Here is a 15,806-nt window from a genome sequence, read left to right as displayed (position 1 = left end):
GGCTCACAACCACCTATAATGAGATCTGGTGCCCTCTTCTGGCCTGCAGTCATACATGCTGTATACATAATAAATAAATAAATCTTAAAAAAAAAAAAATGAAGCTAAGCTCTTCACCACGGGACAGAAAAGCATCTCAAGAATCTCAGGACCAAAGCAAGGTTTCCTAAGTAGAGACCAGAGAGTCCGGTTGAAGAACGAGCGTGCTGAGACGCCCCTTAGATGTCCTCACAACAGCTGCGTATGGATTCTGTTTTAAAGTTGCATCCATCAAAGAATTGAAAGACGTTTACTAATGAAGTCTGGCCAGGCATGGTCCACACACCTTTAACCCCTATACTCACAAGGTAGAAGCAGGCACATACGTCCCTGTGAGTTCAAGACCAGTCAGAGCTACCTTGTCCCAAAAGAAAAAAGTTGGGCCAAGAAGGTTTGCTTCATGGGTAAAGGTGCTGCCCTGAGTTCAATTCCTGGATCCCACATGGTAGAAGAAGAGGACCAAAAACTCCCAATGGGTGTCCTTTCAGAGAGAGAGAGAGAGAGAGAGAGAGAGAGAGAGAGAGAGAGAGAGAGAGAGAGAGAGAGAGAGAGAATTGAAAACAGAAGTAAAGCTGACGTGAAGTATGCTCTTTAATCTTCTTTGCCAACCTCGATTTAGGATCACCGTGGGAACACCTCTGGGTATGGCTAGGAAGTGGTTAATAGGAAGACTCAACTTAGGAGGAAAGAGCTGCCCTCAAGGAGGGGGATCATTCCACAGGCTGAGGTCTGGCCTCATGAAAGGAACAGGAAAGAGGAGACACCAGGGTTTGTCCATCCCCGCCTCCCAACTGCAACTGCTCTCCCAACACCATGGCCCCCCACCACCATGGACAATAGCCCCCCCAACCTGCACGCCAGGAGAAGCCCCCTCTTCATTAGTTTGCTTTTGTGGGGTATTTTGTCACAGCAGCCAGAAGTAACTAATACAGCTGGCTCATTTACTCCTCTTAGCTTCAAGGGTTCCCTTGTTTAAAAAATGGAATTGTGAGGCAGTTTTATTGGTGCATTGTCAGTTTAGAGGGGAGAGAGGAGTGTTGGGAATGTAAAACTCAAAAGCCACCTACACGCATGGTCTATTTGTGTTTTGGGTTGTGTTGGTAACACTCTTTTCTGGTTTTTCAAGACGGGGTTTCAAGGTAACTTTGTGCCTTTCCTGGAACTCGCTTTGGAGACCAGGCTGGCTTCAAACTCACAGAGATCTGCCTGCCTCTGCCTCCCGAGTGCTGGGATTAAAGGCGTGTGCCACCACCGCCCGGCTGATAACACTCTTGTTGGAGGCAGTACTCAGCAATGCAAGGGATCCTCCACTAGGCAGTCTTCCTTGATTCTGTCCATTGGTTTGAAATGCTTGATGCTCAGCCATCGAGGAAAGCAGGCCTGACTGGGGGGAGGGGCTTTTCTCCAGCCTCCCATCCCCTTTTCCGGCATCAGTGCGCATGGTCTCACCGAGTCCTCAACTCAGCCTTTCCGAAAAGCCTCACACCCCAACTTCCAAATGAGGAAGTGGAGGCTCAAAGTTGTCAAAACTGTGGAAAAAGGTAATGGAGTCAAGACCTGAACCAAGGTCCGAGCTCCACTATGCCGTGTATAGTGTGTGTAATAGTGTGTGTGGTGTAAATAGTGTGTACAATAGTGTGTGTGGTGTATATACCGTGTGTAATAGTGTGTGAGGTGTGTATAGTGTGTAAGTAGTATGTGTGGTGTATAATAGTGTGTGTTCACATTGGCTGAGGTTAGACTTTTCCTGGGAAGATAGAACGCACACCTGACTCCTCACTCCAGAAAGAGAAACCGCAACAGGCCAAAGTAACAAAGTAACAATCACACCAGTAGGCAACCTGGTGAGCCACTGACTAGTTTGGTTGCTGCTGTGTTTTCTTTTGTTTTAGTTTTTTGAGACAGGGTTTCTCTGTGTAGTTTTGGAGCCTGTCCTGGATCTCACTCTGTAGCCCAGGCTGGCCTCGAACTCAGAGATCCGCCTGCCTCTGCCTCCCGAGTGCTGGGATTAAAGGTATGTGCCACCACCACCACCTGGCTACCAGTGAGTTTTTATCAGGGTCACTAACAGGAACGGGGTGAAGGGTTACTCACAAGGTACAGGGGTGACACAAAAAGACCTGCATTTTGGAAAAGCCCAAGCCAACACAGCGGCTGGCAGAGCTGTACCCTCCCTGGGCCCTGCACACTTTGCAGATCCACAGGCTGGTCAGTCTGTTCCCTGCCAGCTGATTATCGACTTTTAGATGCTGGCAAGGTGCCCTGGAGCACCTTCCAAGTTTCCGTTCTCCCACGAGCACGGTCTCCTCTTTACCTCTCGGACCTCCCTGCCCTCCTGAGGCCAAGGTTTCAGCTGGGAGGAAATTGCCATCAATGGGACCCCAAACCAGCAAGAGCAGACACTTGCCGGGTCCCTTTGTCCTGACCGTGGTCTGGTGGCTTTCAGAAGAGCTCACTAGGCCTGGGACTGCCATCTCTAAACCTAAGCTCTAGCATTTGCCCAGTTGTTTGAGGACCTGGACCCCCCGGGATCCATGAGAAACCACATGTCGGGAGAGGAATACGCAGGTAAAGTGCTTGTTATGTGAGCATGAGTCCCAGTTCAAGACCCCAGAGCCCTTGTAGAGCCGGCTGTGGAGTGCCTGTGCCGGATTTCAATGCCCCTGGAGGGAGGAGAGGAGCAGGGAACTTCTGTCCATCTAGACTAGGGTACACAGCAGGGGCGGGGGGTGGGGTGGGGGGAGGGGAGAGAGAGAGAGAGAGAGAGAGAGAGAGAGAGAGAGAGAGAGAGAGAGAGAGAGAGAGAGAGTCAAACAAGGTGGAAGGTAAAGGCCAGCATCTATCTGAGATTGTCCCTTGACCTTCAGGCGAGTGCCACAGCCCCCAACACAAACTTTTCCCACCCCAGTCCTGGCCCTCTTTTAGGGCCCTGATCAAATGGTACCGTTCAAATTCCCATCTCCCTGGCTAAAGGAATCCACTCCATCTCTAACATGTGCACGTATTATTTTTGTTCCTTTCTTCACATGTTTATCACAGTGAGCTTGTATAATCCCTCCTATTTATCTCCATGTCCTTCAAGTCTCCTGGACTTGTGTGTGGTAAGGTCTGTGGATGGATAGATGGATGGATGGATAGATGGACAGATGGACAGATGGATGAATGGACAGATGGACAAGTGCTACTCTCTTTGGAACACTGTTACTCCACATCCAAGCAATTATCCATCCAATTCTCTGGTCCCATAGTGCTTTATATTCGTGAGACCTGCCTCCATCCGTCTGACTCCTCCCATACTTAGTAAACCCTCATTGGTCACTAAAGACCAGATGTTACGGCACAAGGTGGAGCCTTCATGAATGGGGTTAGTAGTCAAAGAAGAGCTGTGAGAACATGCCTAGAAGATTGGCTGTCTATGAGCCTAGACATGCCACACACACACACACACACACACATACACACACATACACACACAAACACACAATCAGACATTGAAGTCTGGAGCCCTTCCCCCTCCCCCCTTAAGTTTCCCTGTCTCCAAAGACTAAGATACAGTTTCTGTTTTTAAGCCTCATGGTTTAGAACATTTTGTAGGAGCCCCAATTGGACTAAGCCATGATTTAACGGACACAGATTCTTTTTTTTTTTTTCATATTTACTTATTTCCTGGCTTCTAGCATTTAAAAATATGAGTTAATGAGAGAGAAAGAGACTTTTAGAGCAATCACAGTTTATACCAGCTGAGGCACTCACCACCAGTAACAATTTATCAGGCTTACTTAAGAGAGTGGAACAAATCGTGGATGTAAAAGTATCGAGGCATCTCCTCAGTCCACTATTAATCCATCCAATTTCCTGCCAGGGTAGACTTTCTCCCATTTGCGCTTCTCCTTTGGGGTCAGTCTACAGCAGCAGTACCCTCAGTTTCTTCTGGAAACTTCCCGGCTTACAGCCCCAGAGAGACAGGTTCTCTCCCGCTGTGTGGTTAATAAAACTGGTAGGCCAGCCAGCTTCCTTCTGGTTGCCACGGAAACCACCAGGCCGCTGGCCCTCTGGAAACGGAAAAGAACAGCAAGTGAGAGACCACGAGACCACGCATTCCACCCCGGCTTGCAGATGAACCCAGCTGTCCAGCCAGGGTGAAGGATCAGTGGCCAGGGACGAGATCCGCAGGCTGCAGATGGGAGAGGCAAGGCCCGGCGGCGGAGCCGCGAGACGTGAGTAGCGCCTCTGCTCTGTTTAAAAAGCCTGTCCGCTCAACAGACAACTTTAATACCTTCAGGCTTTGGGCTGCCTGGCCGGAAAGTTCCGAGTCTGCTGGAGGGGCTCTATCAAGGGCAACCTCCTCGGAACTGCCACAGCCCCCGAATAGGTCCCGGAAGGGTGGTGGGCACCACCAAACGCTCGGGGCTTCCAAGCAACTGGATAGCTTTCCACCGTCCTCTGCCTTCTAAAGGAAACACTTTTCAGGGCATTAAGCAAGGAATGAAATGGACTTCTCATTAGTCCCTAAATAGACAGGAATCTGAACTTGTTTCTATTTTTAAAGATTTGGTTAGTCTCTTCTGTCAGGAAGTCTTTTCTACCTAGTAACAAGGAAAGCAAGCAGACCCAGATCCCGTCTCTTCTCTGTAGTGAATCACAAAGAACTTCAAGAGCTGGGAAGGAGCGTAGCCTGGGATGCTTTGGCGCTTTGCTTTTATCCTTCAGTGGTGTCTACATCCCACTTACATGTCAGGGTTTATGGAGTTTACTCCTCAGACAGCACGAAATGAAAAAGCAAACAGTAAACTTCTTAAATAAGCATCACAAGGCAGATTGTCTAGCTAACTTAAAAAAAAATGATGCTTTTATGCCAAAGTGGGGAAATGAGATAAATAACAAACAAGACGAGTGTTTGAATGCAAGTCCCATAGTCCATACGCACTCCTTCATCGATTTTATTGTTTTATAAACATGCTCTTGGCAGATTTTAGCAAAAAGGATGGTGGTATATGTGGGGTGAGGAGTGTGGTTCAAGCATTGTATGAGATATTTATAGGGGGAAGTCCTTATAAAATACTGAAACTCCAAACTTCAATTGTTCACAAACTTGTTTTGAATTTATTTATTTATTTATTTATTTATTTATTTATTTATTTATTTATTTATTTATTTATTTGTGTAAGAGAGGGAGAGAGAGGGAGGGAAAGAGAGACAGAAAGGGCGATTCTTCAGAAGTTCTTAACTTTTATTTTTAGATTGAATAATGCAATATGTTTGGAGGGGAAACAATTTTTTCATTAATTTTTTTGACAGAAATAGGTCAGTTTCTGAGAATAATGGTTTCAGTAAAGTGTTTATGGAAATTAGTGCTTTTCAACGGCTCAGTCGTATTTTCCAGTTTTCCTTTCCACACCGGTTTTTCATTGCTTAAAACTGGCGAGTGATCAGCTTGGAAGATCCGGTGCCCAGTGGCTGGTGTCTGTGCCTTTAAGAGACAAGTAAGAGGTCAGCAGCGTGGACGGCAGTCAGTCCAAACAGCCCGACCCTGTCCAGTGGGCAGCTGGGCAAAGCCATGGGTTCGAAAGCCAGTGAATAGATTACCTGAGCATATTCCAGGCCACTCCAGGGGGAAAATGGAAGGTTTTGCTCACTGCCAAATCTGTCATGCCCAGGAGAGGTAACCACCCATTTTTGTGAGAGATTCCTGAGGTTCCCACTGACCTGTTCTTTGTACCACACTCCATACCCACATTAGTTGAAGCAGCACGTGGCTTATATTAGCTTCTCTTCTAATGAAGAGTTTGAACCTCTCTGATTTATGCCAGCTTTTTTTTTTCCAAAGGGCGTTTCTGAAGTGTTTATGTAAAACAGAACCCACTTAATTCATCTCATTAAGCATACGATTTCCATAGACAGTTCAGTTAGAGGCCTCAGAGTCTAGCAATAGATTACGAGGTGTGGGACATCAATGGAGTCTGCCCATGGCCTTGGGCTCAGTAACAGCACTGTGTTTTCACTTTGGCTCCTTATGGTGCATTTGGCTGTCTGGGTTAAAGTCTGAGCCATTATTAACTAGATCTTGGATCTCTGACAAGTTATCCAGCCACTCTGTGTCTCCATTCTAACAGGATAGTGGGCGTCTGCTATCTATTTACAGGGTTATTGCAAGTCGTCAGTGGCCTGAAGACCTAAGCAGCACCTGGCACATTCCATGTTAGCATTACTAAGTCAAGCCAGGTGTGTGTCTGTGGTGCCGACTGGTCCTGTGGAAGGATCACTCGAGTTCAGGAGTTCAAGACCAGCCAGAGCAACATAGCGAGACCTATTCCAAAATAAAACTTAATAATCTAGTGAATAAAAAATATGGAGAGTACTTGGCCTGATGTCAGTCAGTTTCGGCAGGCTAGAAGGCTGTCTGTCACTTTGTAAAGGACATTGCCTTCTATTGGCAGCCATTTTTCTTCTTTGTTGGTGGTGGTATCTTTTTCTTCTCGTTGTGTTTATTATTCCTTTGAGAATTTCTTACAATGTGTTTTGATCATATTCATCCCTTCCCCGAGTTCCTCCCTGATCCACCTCCTCCCCTACCCACCCACCCAACTTTGTACCCTTTAAAAGAAGATAAGCCAGTTGGTGCTGCCCATGTGTTCTATAACGTGTGGTCTTTCACTGGGGCACGGGTGACAGACCAGGGCTACCCTGACCCCCCCTCTGGCTCCCAGCGGTTATCACTTGCCAACTCCTGCTTGGCTAGGAGCAGGACTTGTGTCCGCCTTCTCTCTCCACGCTGGGGTTTTTGTCTGACTTGAACTTGCAAACATCTTGTGCATACTGTCACAACCCTTGTGAGTTCACATGTGCGTTGGCCCTGATGTATCATTGTTTCCCTGCGGTCATCCACTGCCTCTAGCTCTTAGAATCTTTCTGACCCCTCATCTGTAAGAAATCATTACAAGTCTTTTTAATGCTATGTCAATTTAACATAATAAAGTAATAGGTTATCCTCGAGGGCCTATGACCTATCCAACCATGGTTTCTTGGCCCCAGTAACAGTGAGGACCAGGCCTTAAATTTGATCAGAAAGTGGTTGGTTACTCTCATGATGTTTGTGCCACTATTGTACCAGTGGCCACATCTGGCCAGGCTGGTTGTGGTGGTTTAAATAGGAATGGCTCCCATAGACTCGTGTGTTTGAATGCTTGGTCCATAGGACATGGCTGTTAGGAGGTGTGGCCTTGTTAGAGGAAGTGTGTCACTGTGGGGTCAAGCTTTGAGGTCTCATATGACCAAGTTATGCCCAGTGTGGTGCACAGTCTCCTGCTTCTTGTAGATCAAGATATTGAACTCTCAACTCCTCCAGCACCATGTCTGCCTGTACACCACCATGCTTCCTTCCCACCGTGATGATAATGGGCTAAACCTCTGAAACTGTAAGCCAGCCCCAGTTAAATGTTTCCTTTATAAGAGTTGCTGTGGTCATGGTGCCTCTTCACAGTAATAAAAAATCAATCAAAGACATTGGTCATTGCCATAGTTTGCAAGGTTCCTAGCAGGTTTAGGCTATTGACTACTTTTCTCCTCTAGTAGCATGCTTAAGACCTTCCAACACCATGAAAATCAGCTGAAGCTCCAGGTTAGCACCAGCTCAATTTTTCCATGTTCTATGGCTCGAGTGTGTAGTGTCCTCAACAACAGGGTCTTTCATAGTCTAGAGAGTAGACCAATCTCCATCATCCTAGACCCTATACCCAAAACCATGGCCTATAGCAATGACGATGACTTGTAATTTTTAAAGGTCCATGGGACTTCACTGGCTAACAACTCCAAAAGAGGAAACCTATTCTTGGCACTGGGCTTTTTATTTGTTAGCCTGAGATGTCTATTAGGGGCTTTGCTGCCCCACTACAGAGAAATCCTACCTCAACTCTTCATATCCATTATGTATTTTAGGAACTTTCTACACTCATAAGACTGATTTTGAAAGGGTTTCCATATAACTGTTTTTGAAGTCTTTAGTGTTATTTGTCATTCCTGGTATTCATTCTTCTACCCTGTCCTCCAATCCCCTCAACTCACATTTAACCCTTCCTGTTCCATTAGTCTCTCTTAATCTTTCATATCACTTCATTATATCTATCCTCCATTGAGAGCACCCCATGGTCCATTACTAATTTCCTGATCTCTATAGGTATTCCCAATGAAATACTCATATCTGTAGATTCAAAGCTAACAGAAATATGAGAGAAAACACCAAAGGTTTATGTCTTAGTTTCGGTTTTTCTTGCTGTGAAGAGACACTATGACTATGGCAACTCTTATAAAGAAAAGTTTTCACTAGGATTACTTGCTTACAGTGCAGAGGTTCAGTCCTTTATCATGGCAGAGTGCATGGCGGCGTGCAGGCAGATGTGCTGGAGCTGAGAGTGCTACGTCTTGCAGGCAACAGGAAGGCAACTGACAGTCACAGTGAGGGAAGCTTGAGCAAAAGAGACCTCAGAGCCTGCTACCATAGTGACATACTTCCTCCAACAAGGCCATATCTAATAGTGCCACTCTCTTTGGGGACCATTTTCTTTCAAACTACCACAGTTTCTCTTTCTGGATCTAGGCCACTTCACTCATAATGACTTTCCCCAGCTCCACCATTTACCTGTGGTTTTCCTAATTTGTTTTTCTCATCACTGGATAGTATTCTATTGCACAAATGTGACACATTAATTATTCATCCGTCAGTTCTGGACATCTGGAATGATTACATTTCTTGGATGAGCAGCGATAGCTGTCTTTACAGAGGACGTGGAGCTTTAAGGATGATATACCGACTTGTGGTGGATCTAGTTAGAGCTTTTTGAGTAACCGCCACACTGACCTCCATAGTAGATGCACCAGTTTTCACTCCCACCAGCAGAGAAGAAGCATTATTCTCTCTCCACATCCTTGCCAGCATTAGGCGTCGTTAATTTTTTTCTGATAGTAGTCATTCTGACTGGAGTAAGATGGAATCTCAAAGTAATTTTAATTTATATTTCCCTGATGGCTAAGAACATTGAACATTTAAAAATGTTTTTCGGCCATTTGTATTTCATCTTTTGAGAGCTCTCTGTTCAGTTTCATCCTCAGTTGTGAATTGGGTTGTCTGTTTTCTTGATGTTTAATTTTTTCATTCTTTGAGTATTCTAGACACTAACAACCTCTGTCAGATGTATTGCTGGTGATGGTTTTTTCCATTTTGTAGGCTGCCACTTCACTAGAATGATGGTGCCCTGTGTTCAGAAGCTTTTTAGTTTCGTGGGGCCCCATTTTGTGATACCAGGGTCCTGTCTGGAAGGTCCTTTCCTTGGCCTATGGGTTCCAGCTCAGTCTCGATTTCTTTCTCTATCAGAGTCAGGGTATTGGGTCTTATGCTGAAGTTTTTTTTCACTCATTTGGAGTTGAGTTTTATGCAGGGTGAGAGACAAGCACTCGATTTCATTCTTCATGAAGTTCCCCAATTTAACCAGCAGCGTTTATTGAAGATGCTGTCTTTTCCCTATTGTTTATTGTTGGCCTTTTGTGAAAAATCAGGCATCTAGGGGAGTATGGACCTATATGTGGACCCTCAGTTCTATTCCACTTATGAATGTGTCTGTTTTTATGCCATATTATGCTATTTTTAGTTACTATAGCTCTGTAGTATATCTGGAAATCTGGGGTGGTGGTACCTCCTAGTTTTTCAATATTGGATATCCTGGGTCTTTAGTATTTTCATATAAAATTTAAGATGATTTTTCCATTTCTGTGAAGAATTTTTGAGTTTTGATGGAGATTGTGTTGAATCTATAGATTGCTTTTGTTAGGATGGCCATTTTCACAAAATGAATCTTACCAATCCACGAGCATGGGAGGGCTTTGCATCTGCTGGTATCGTCTTCGCTTTCTTTTTCAGTGTCTTAAAGTTTTCACTGTGTGAGTCTCTGGCTTCCTTGCTGAAGCCTATTCTAAGGTATCTCTAGACTATTGTGCCTGGCACTGTTTCCCAGAGTATCTGTGTGTTTAGGAAGACTACTGATCCTTGCAGGGTAATTATGTATCCTGCTACTCTGCTGAATGTGTTTATCAGCGGTAGCAATTCCTGGTAGAGTCGTGGGGGGTCTTTTATGAATAGTATCATTATATCAGCAAGTGAGGATATTTTGACTTTTCCTTTCCTATTTGTACCCTTTTTGTCTCCTTCATTTATCTTCTTGCTCTAGCTCAGACTCCAAGGATTTTATTTTACAGGAGGAGGGAAAATAGAATCCTTATCTTGTTCCTGATTTCAGTGGCTATGCTTTTGAGTTTTTCTCCATTTAACAAGATGTTAGCTGTGGACTCACTATATATTAACTTTATTATGTTGAGGTATGTTCCCTATATCCATAAATTCTTTAGGATTTTTATCATGAAGGGATGCTGGATTTTGTCAAAGGCCTTTCGTAGTTTCTATCCATGAGTTTCTGTATGTGGTAGATTACATGTACTGACTTATGTATGGAACCATCCCACCATCTTTGGATGAAGCCAACTTGGTTATGGCGGATAATCATTTTAATGTGTTCTTGAGTCCAGTTTGCAAGTATTTTGTTGTTGAGAATTTTTGCATGCATGTCCAATCAGAGAGACTGGCCTATCATTTTTTGTTGATACTGCATCTTTGTCTGGTTTTGGTGTCCAGGTAATACTTGCTTTGTAAAAAGAACTTGTAAATATTCCTTCATTTTCTATTTTACAAAATAATTTTAGGAGTGCTGGAGTTGGTTCTTTGAAGGCCTGGTAGAATTCCACACTAAACCCAACTAGCTGGCCCTGGGGTTTTTTCAGATGGGAAATTATAATTACTGTTTGATATCATCTGATATTATGGATCTCTTTAAATTATTTATTTCATCTTGCTTTAAATCAGGTAAGTTGTATATATCTAGAAATGACTCCTTTTCATCTCTAATTGTATTAATTTCTCTCTCTCTCTCTCTCTCTCTCTCTCTCTCTCTCTCTCTCTCTCAATTTGGCTAAAGGTTTGTTGATCTAGAGTCCCAAGTGACAGAGAATGGCTGGGAAGAGGTGGTAGTCTCTGGAAGCAGCTGTGAGAATTTGGGACATGAATGGAGAGTGGCTGGGAGGGAGAGCATAGATAGCCTACTGGGGTCTACACCACATGGGCTGACTGGAGGGTCTCTGGTGGGAAGCAGCCTGGAATCTGGTGAACCCAAACATGACTATCAGTTTTTATGTTTAGCCTTGAGAACACAGAGCTTAGGGACGGTAAAAAACTGGCACTAGAATTTCTCCTCTACCTAGAAATCTGAATTTACTTGGGGAAAAAATGAGCTGTGTGTTTGACAAATGCTTACTAAACCTTCAGGAAGAACTTTCATGTCAAATACTCTACATCTGAGCCTGAAACCTAGGGAAGAGGTTAGGAGATCAGAGAGGTTAGATGATCGTCAACATGGATGAAGTAGAAAGCCAGGAACATCATGAAAACCCTGGGGAAAGAGGTTGCACTAGAAAAAAGGAATAGGCCATGAGCTTGAGCATCCAAGGACAGGGGAGGGGGGTGAGACAGAAGGAGAAGCCATGGGCACAGTAAAAAGCTCAGGAGCCACGGTGCCACAAAAGAATAGAAAGCTCACTCTAGAAGGGAACAGGAGCACCCAGGAGACAGAAGGAAGCAAATGTCTGAGTTTGAGACCAGCCTGTTCTACATAGCGAGGTCAAGGTCAGCTAGGGCTACATAGTGATACCCTGCCTTAGAAGAAGAAAGAGGAGGCAGAAAAGGAGGAGGAGGAAGAGGAGGAGGAGGAGGTAGTTAACTATGTCAAACTGTGGCGATACGTCAGCAGCAGTGAGACCAGAGAATTAGCTGTTGGATTGGGAATGTTGTAGGGCGGGTCTCTGAGAAACTGATGGGATTGTTCTAATGGTGTAATTACAAAACCAAGCCTGACTGAAGAGGCTCACAATGCTCACACAGGTAGCAGGCTATACGATCACAGGTCTGCTTAGCAAGGCTGGTTTTTAGCGTATTTTATTGTAAACTGGTTTGATGCTCAAAGAAAAGTAAGTTTGGAGCAAGCACTGTCCGTCTTCTGTGGTAATAGCCATGTTGCCAGCCTAATAAAGTTCCCGGAAAGACATGAGAGCTGAAGGCAACTTAAGAAACGGACACGGTTTCTCAGCAGATACAAAAAATAAACCGTCCCCAAACTGAAGAGGCAATGTAAGCAACACGCAGGAGAAATCAAGTCAGAACTGGAAAATAAAACATGCTGGGAGCCCAGAGATGCAACTCCTCCCTGAATACACACCACTCAGGGTTCATCCCAAGACATTCCTTCATGCCTCTGCCCTCCTCGTTTGGGGCAATTCCTAAGAGTCTGCTTCCCACTTGCATCTCTGAAGTGCCTGGCCTCCACTATTACTGTTGTAGTTCCTTTTCCTGTTGTTCTGATAAAATACTCCACAAAAGCAACTTAAAGGAGAAAGGGCTGATTCTGGCTCACAGTTCCTGGGTACCATCCATCATGCTGGGAAGGTCAAGGTGGCAGGATGCAGAAGTAACTGGTCACATTGCTTCCAATCAGGAAGCAGAGGGTGATATACGTCTGCTGCTGCTCAGCTTCCTTCCTTCCTTCACTTAGTCCAGGAGCCCGTCTAGGGAATGATACCGCCCAGAGTGGGCAGATCTTCCCATCCCAAGGAGCACAATGAACATAATCCTCCACAAGCATACCCAGAGACCAATCTCTGAGGGGATTCTAGATTCTGTCAAGTTAGCAGCTAATACTAAACATTACAGCCATTAAGAAAGCCAGAATCTTCTCTGTGGCTATAAGTCTGAAGAATTCATTTGGAGTACTTCCTACCTACTTTGTGGGCATTTTGTTTAGCCCAAATTGTGATACTTAGATTATCTCATGGAGCTCCTGCCATCACAGAAGAATGAGTTTTGAAGAGTCAGGATGCACTACTTTTAATAAGCATGTTTTAGAAGAGTTAGGTTTGCCATAAAGAACATGCAGATAGCACAGAGGGGCACTGTGTGGAGAAAACATCTTACCTTAGTTCATTTGTTACAACTCATGATCCAGTATCAATGCATCACTGTAGCAAACCGAAGCTGCTTCAATTTGATCAACTGTCTTTGTTCTTTTCCCAGATGTCATGTTAGTTTTAGTCGTAACATCCGGAAGTAATTTTAAAACTCCTTTTAAAAAAATCATTCAAAAAAGGAATAAAGTTTAAATGTCCTTTGCTTCCAATATTTGCATCTTAAGTCACCCAAGGAAAACTCTATTGTTACTTTTCTTTCAAAGTCTGATGGTTGGACCTTGAACTTGAAGGCAGAAGAAAACAAAAAGCCTAAGACTCATAGGTAACAACTAGCTGGAGAGACTGGAAATGTAACAGTGGTCGACTACAAGTGAGGGACCCGAAACCCCTCATTGTTCTGGAAACAGGCAGATAACATGGGAAAGGCCCGGCAGCCTTTCTTGTCTCTCACCTCTTTTTTTTTTTTTTTTTTTTTTTTGGTTTTTCGAGACAGGGTTTCTCTGTGTAGCTTTGCGCCTTTCCTGGGACTCACTTGGTAGCCCAGGCTGGCCTCGAACTCACAGAGATCCGCCTGCCTCTGCCTCCCGAGTGCTGGGATTAAAGGCGTGCGCCACCAACGCCCGGCTTCTCTCACCTCTTAACAAAGTGATCAGGATCCTCCTTAGGCCTTTGGCAGCCTCAGCCAGGATCCTAGCCCAGCGTTTGAGCAAGGTTCTCCTGGAGTTAGTTTATAGACCACGCTCCTAACAGGTTGTGGGAGGGTTTCACAGCAGTGGCCGTCACAATCCCTCAACCTAGGATAAGGACAGGGTTTTGTCCTGCTCATCAGTGTCTGTGAGAACTGTATTGTTGGCTCTCTGAATCCACAGGTTCACTATCTGTAGACTCAATCAGCCTCAGATAGGAAATATTCATGAAATATTTTGATGTCTATACTGAACATGCAGTGTCTAAATAATGCAGCAAGATGACTATATAGCATTTATATTGCAGTTTAGTACAATTTTAAGTATACAGGAGGATGTGTATATATGTTATATGCAAATATTGTCTCTATATATGGCTTATATATAAAGTCTACAGGTTTGGCTGTCTTCAAGACTGTGAGGCAGGGTGTTAGAATCCCTTCTTGGATATCGTGGGGGCATCTGTATACTTATTAACTCTCTGTTTCTCAGGCTCAAGAGGGTTGTGGTAGGAGATGTAAGCACTCAAGGCCTCTGACATGGGGCTCATGAACCCCATTCTAAGCAAGTGTGCTTAACCCCATTCCCTCATCAGATTCATTGGGAAGGTCTGAGGCCAGCTCAAACCCAGGCTAGACCTGCTGGCAAAGTTTCAGAAGCTTGAGGGAAACATTTGCCCAATACATATGGCTTTTAAGATGATGCAACACCCAATAGATAAGACAGTGACCTCAAATGCTTACTGTCTCACACCCACACAAAAACTCATCATGGTTTCCCTGTCGTGGCTGAGCCACGGGATGAAATTCTTGCTAAAGAACAAAGTAGATTTTGCTTTTTTGTTTTTTGTTTTGTTATTAGAGACTGGGTCTCTCTATGTAGTCCTGGCTGTCCTGGGACTCACTATGTAGACCAGGCTGGCCTTCAACTCCCAGAGATCTGCCCGCCTCTGCTTCTTGAGTGCTGGAGTTAAAGGTGTTCACCACCATACATGGCAGGATTTTGCTTTGTTGGAGCCAGAGCTTTGCTATGTTGCCCTGGCTGGTCTGATCTTGCCCCTGCCTCAGCCTCTGGAGTCACTGAGATGGCAGGTATGTGAAACCCTGTCTGGCCTGCTTACTGATTTGATGACGTGATACATTCCACAGTTCTAGAATATCAAAGTCAAAAAGGAAACAAAGACCAAGCAGGTCCATCTTTGGCTTAGCTGTGGTGGGGGATCATTAGAATAATACACTCAAGGCACTCCTGTCCATCAGGGTCTGTGCTAAGGGCTGGAGACCAGCTGTCAGCAAGACAGTCAGGGCTTTGTCACAATAGAAACCTGATGTCCACAGCACATCTGCCCAGCATCTCCCCAAACAAACAAGTGGGCCAAGCCCATGCCTGAAGGGCTGCTTCTTTCAGGAAACCTCCAGGTCTCCCCTTTGCCTGTGGAGCTCTTGGAGGCTACGCACACTTCCTGTTTTGTAGTCACAGAACGGTCACTGCCTTTTTCTTTCCCGTCTCTTCCTGTGATCTTTCATAAGGACCCCAGTGAGTATGGTCAGCTCCCTATCTTTAGAGCCTTAACTTAATGCCAGCTGAGAAGTCCATCCTGCCATTCTCTATGGTTTGAATGGGAAATGTCCCCCACATGCTCATGTGTTTGAACATTCGGTCCCCAGCTGGGGGTGCTTGTTTGGGAGACACTGTAGAACATTCAAGAGAAGGAGTTGGAGAGATGGCTCAGAGGTTAAGAGCACCGACTGCTCTTCCAGAGGCCCCGAGTTCAATTCCCAGCAACCACATGGTGGCTCACAATCATCTATAATGAAATCTGGTGCCCTCTTCTGGCGAGCAGGCATACATGCAGGCAGAACACTGAATACATAATAAATAAATCTTAAAACACACACACACACACACACACACACACACACACACACACACACACACACACATTTAGGAGATGGGGCTTAGCTGGACACATATTACCACTTTGTAAGCTTATCTATCACATCTACGGGGATTGGGATAGAGGCA

At 44.9% G+C, this 15,806-nt stretch overlaps 1 protein-coding gene and 1 long non-coding RNA gene across 8 annotated transcripts in view; one reads left to right on the top strand and one right to left on the bottom strand.

Annotated features, from left to right (window-relative positions):
• Window positions 1-2,334: 2,334 nt before the first annotated feature.
• Window positions 2,335-15,806, top strand: part of Epcip (exosomal polycystin 1 interacting protein) — a 31,975-nt gene continuing 18,503 nt past the window's right edge. For 5 of the 7 annotated variants that reach the window (XM_016002094.3, XM_042259530.2, XM_042259528.2 and 2 more), the window contains exon 1: window positions 4,062-4,256. The gene's annotated coding sequence lies outside the window, so the exon portion shown is untranslated. Of the gene's footprint in view, window positions 2,608-4,061; window positions 4,257-14,799; window positions 15,318-15,806 lie in introns of those variants that run through there. The other 2 variants (XM_076549199.1, XM_042259529.2) reach the window with 2 other exon arrangements.
• Window positions 3,753-15,322, bottom strand: LOC143268162 (uncharacterized). The gene is made up of 3 exons (XR_013043860.1): window positions 14,902-15,322; window positions 13,103-13,249; window positions 3,753-4,091 (listed from the first exon to the last, which is right to left on the bottom strand). It is a non-coding gene; the product is annotated as an uncharacterized LOC143268162 (long non-coding RNA).

The sequence above is a fragment of the Peromyscus maniculatus genome, chromosome 12 (genome assembly GCF_049852395.1).
Source record: "Peromyscus maniculatus bairdii isolate BWxNUB_F1_BW_parent chromosome 12, HU_Pman_BW_mat_3.1, whole genome shotgun sequence".
NCBI lineage: Eukaryota > Metazoa > Chordata > Mammalia > Rodentia > Cricetidae > Peromyscus > Peromyscus maniculatus.
The sequence above is the reverse complement of the archived record's forward strand: the minus strand, read 5'-3'. Positions and strand labels throughout refer to the sequence as shown.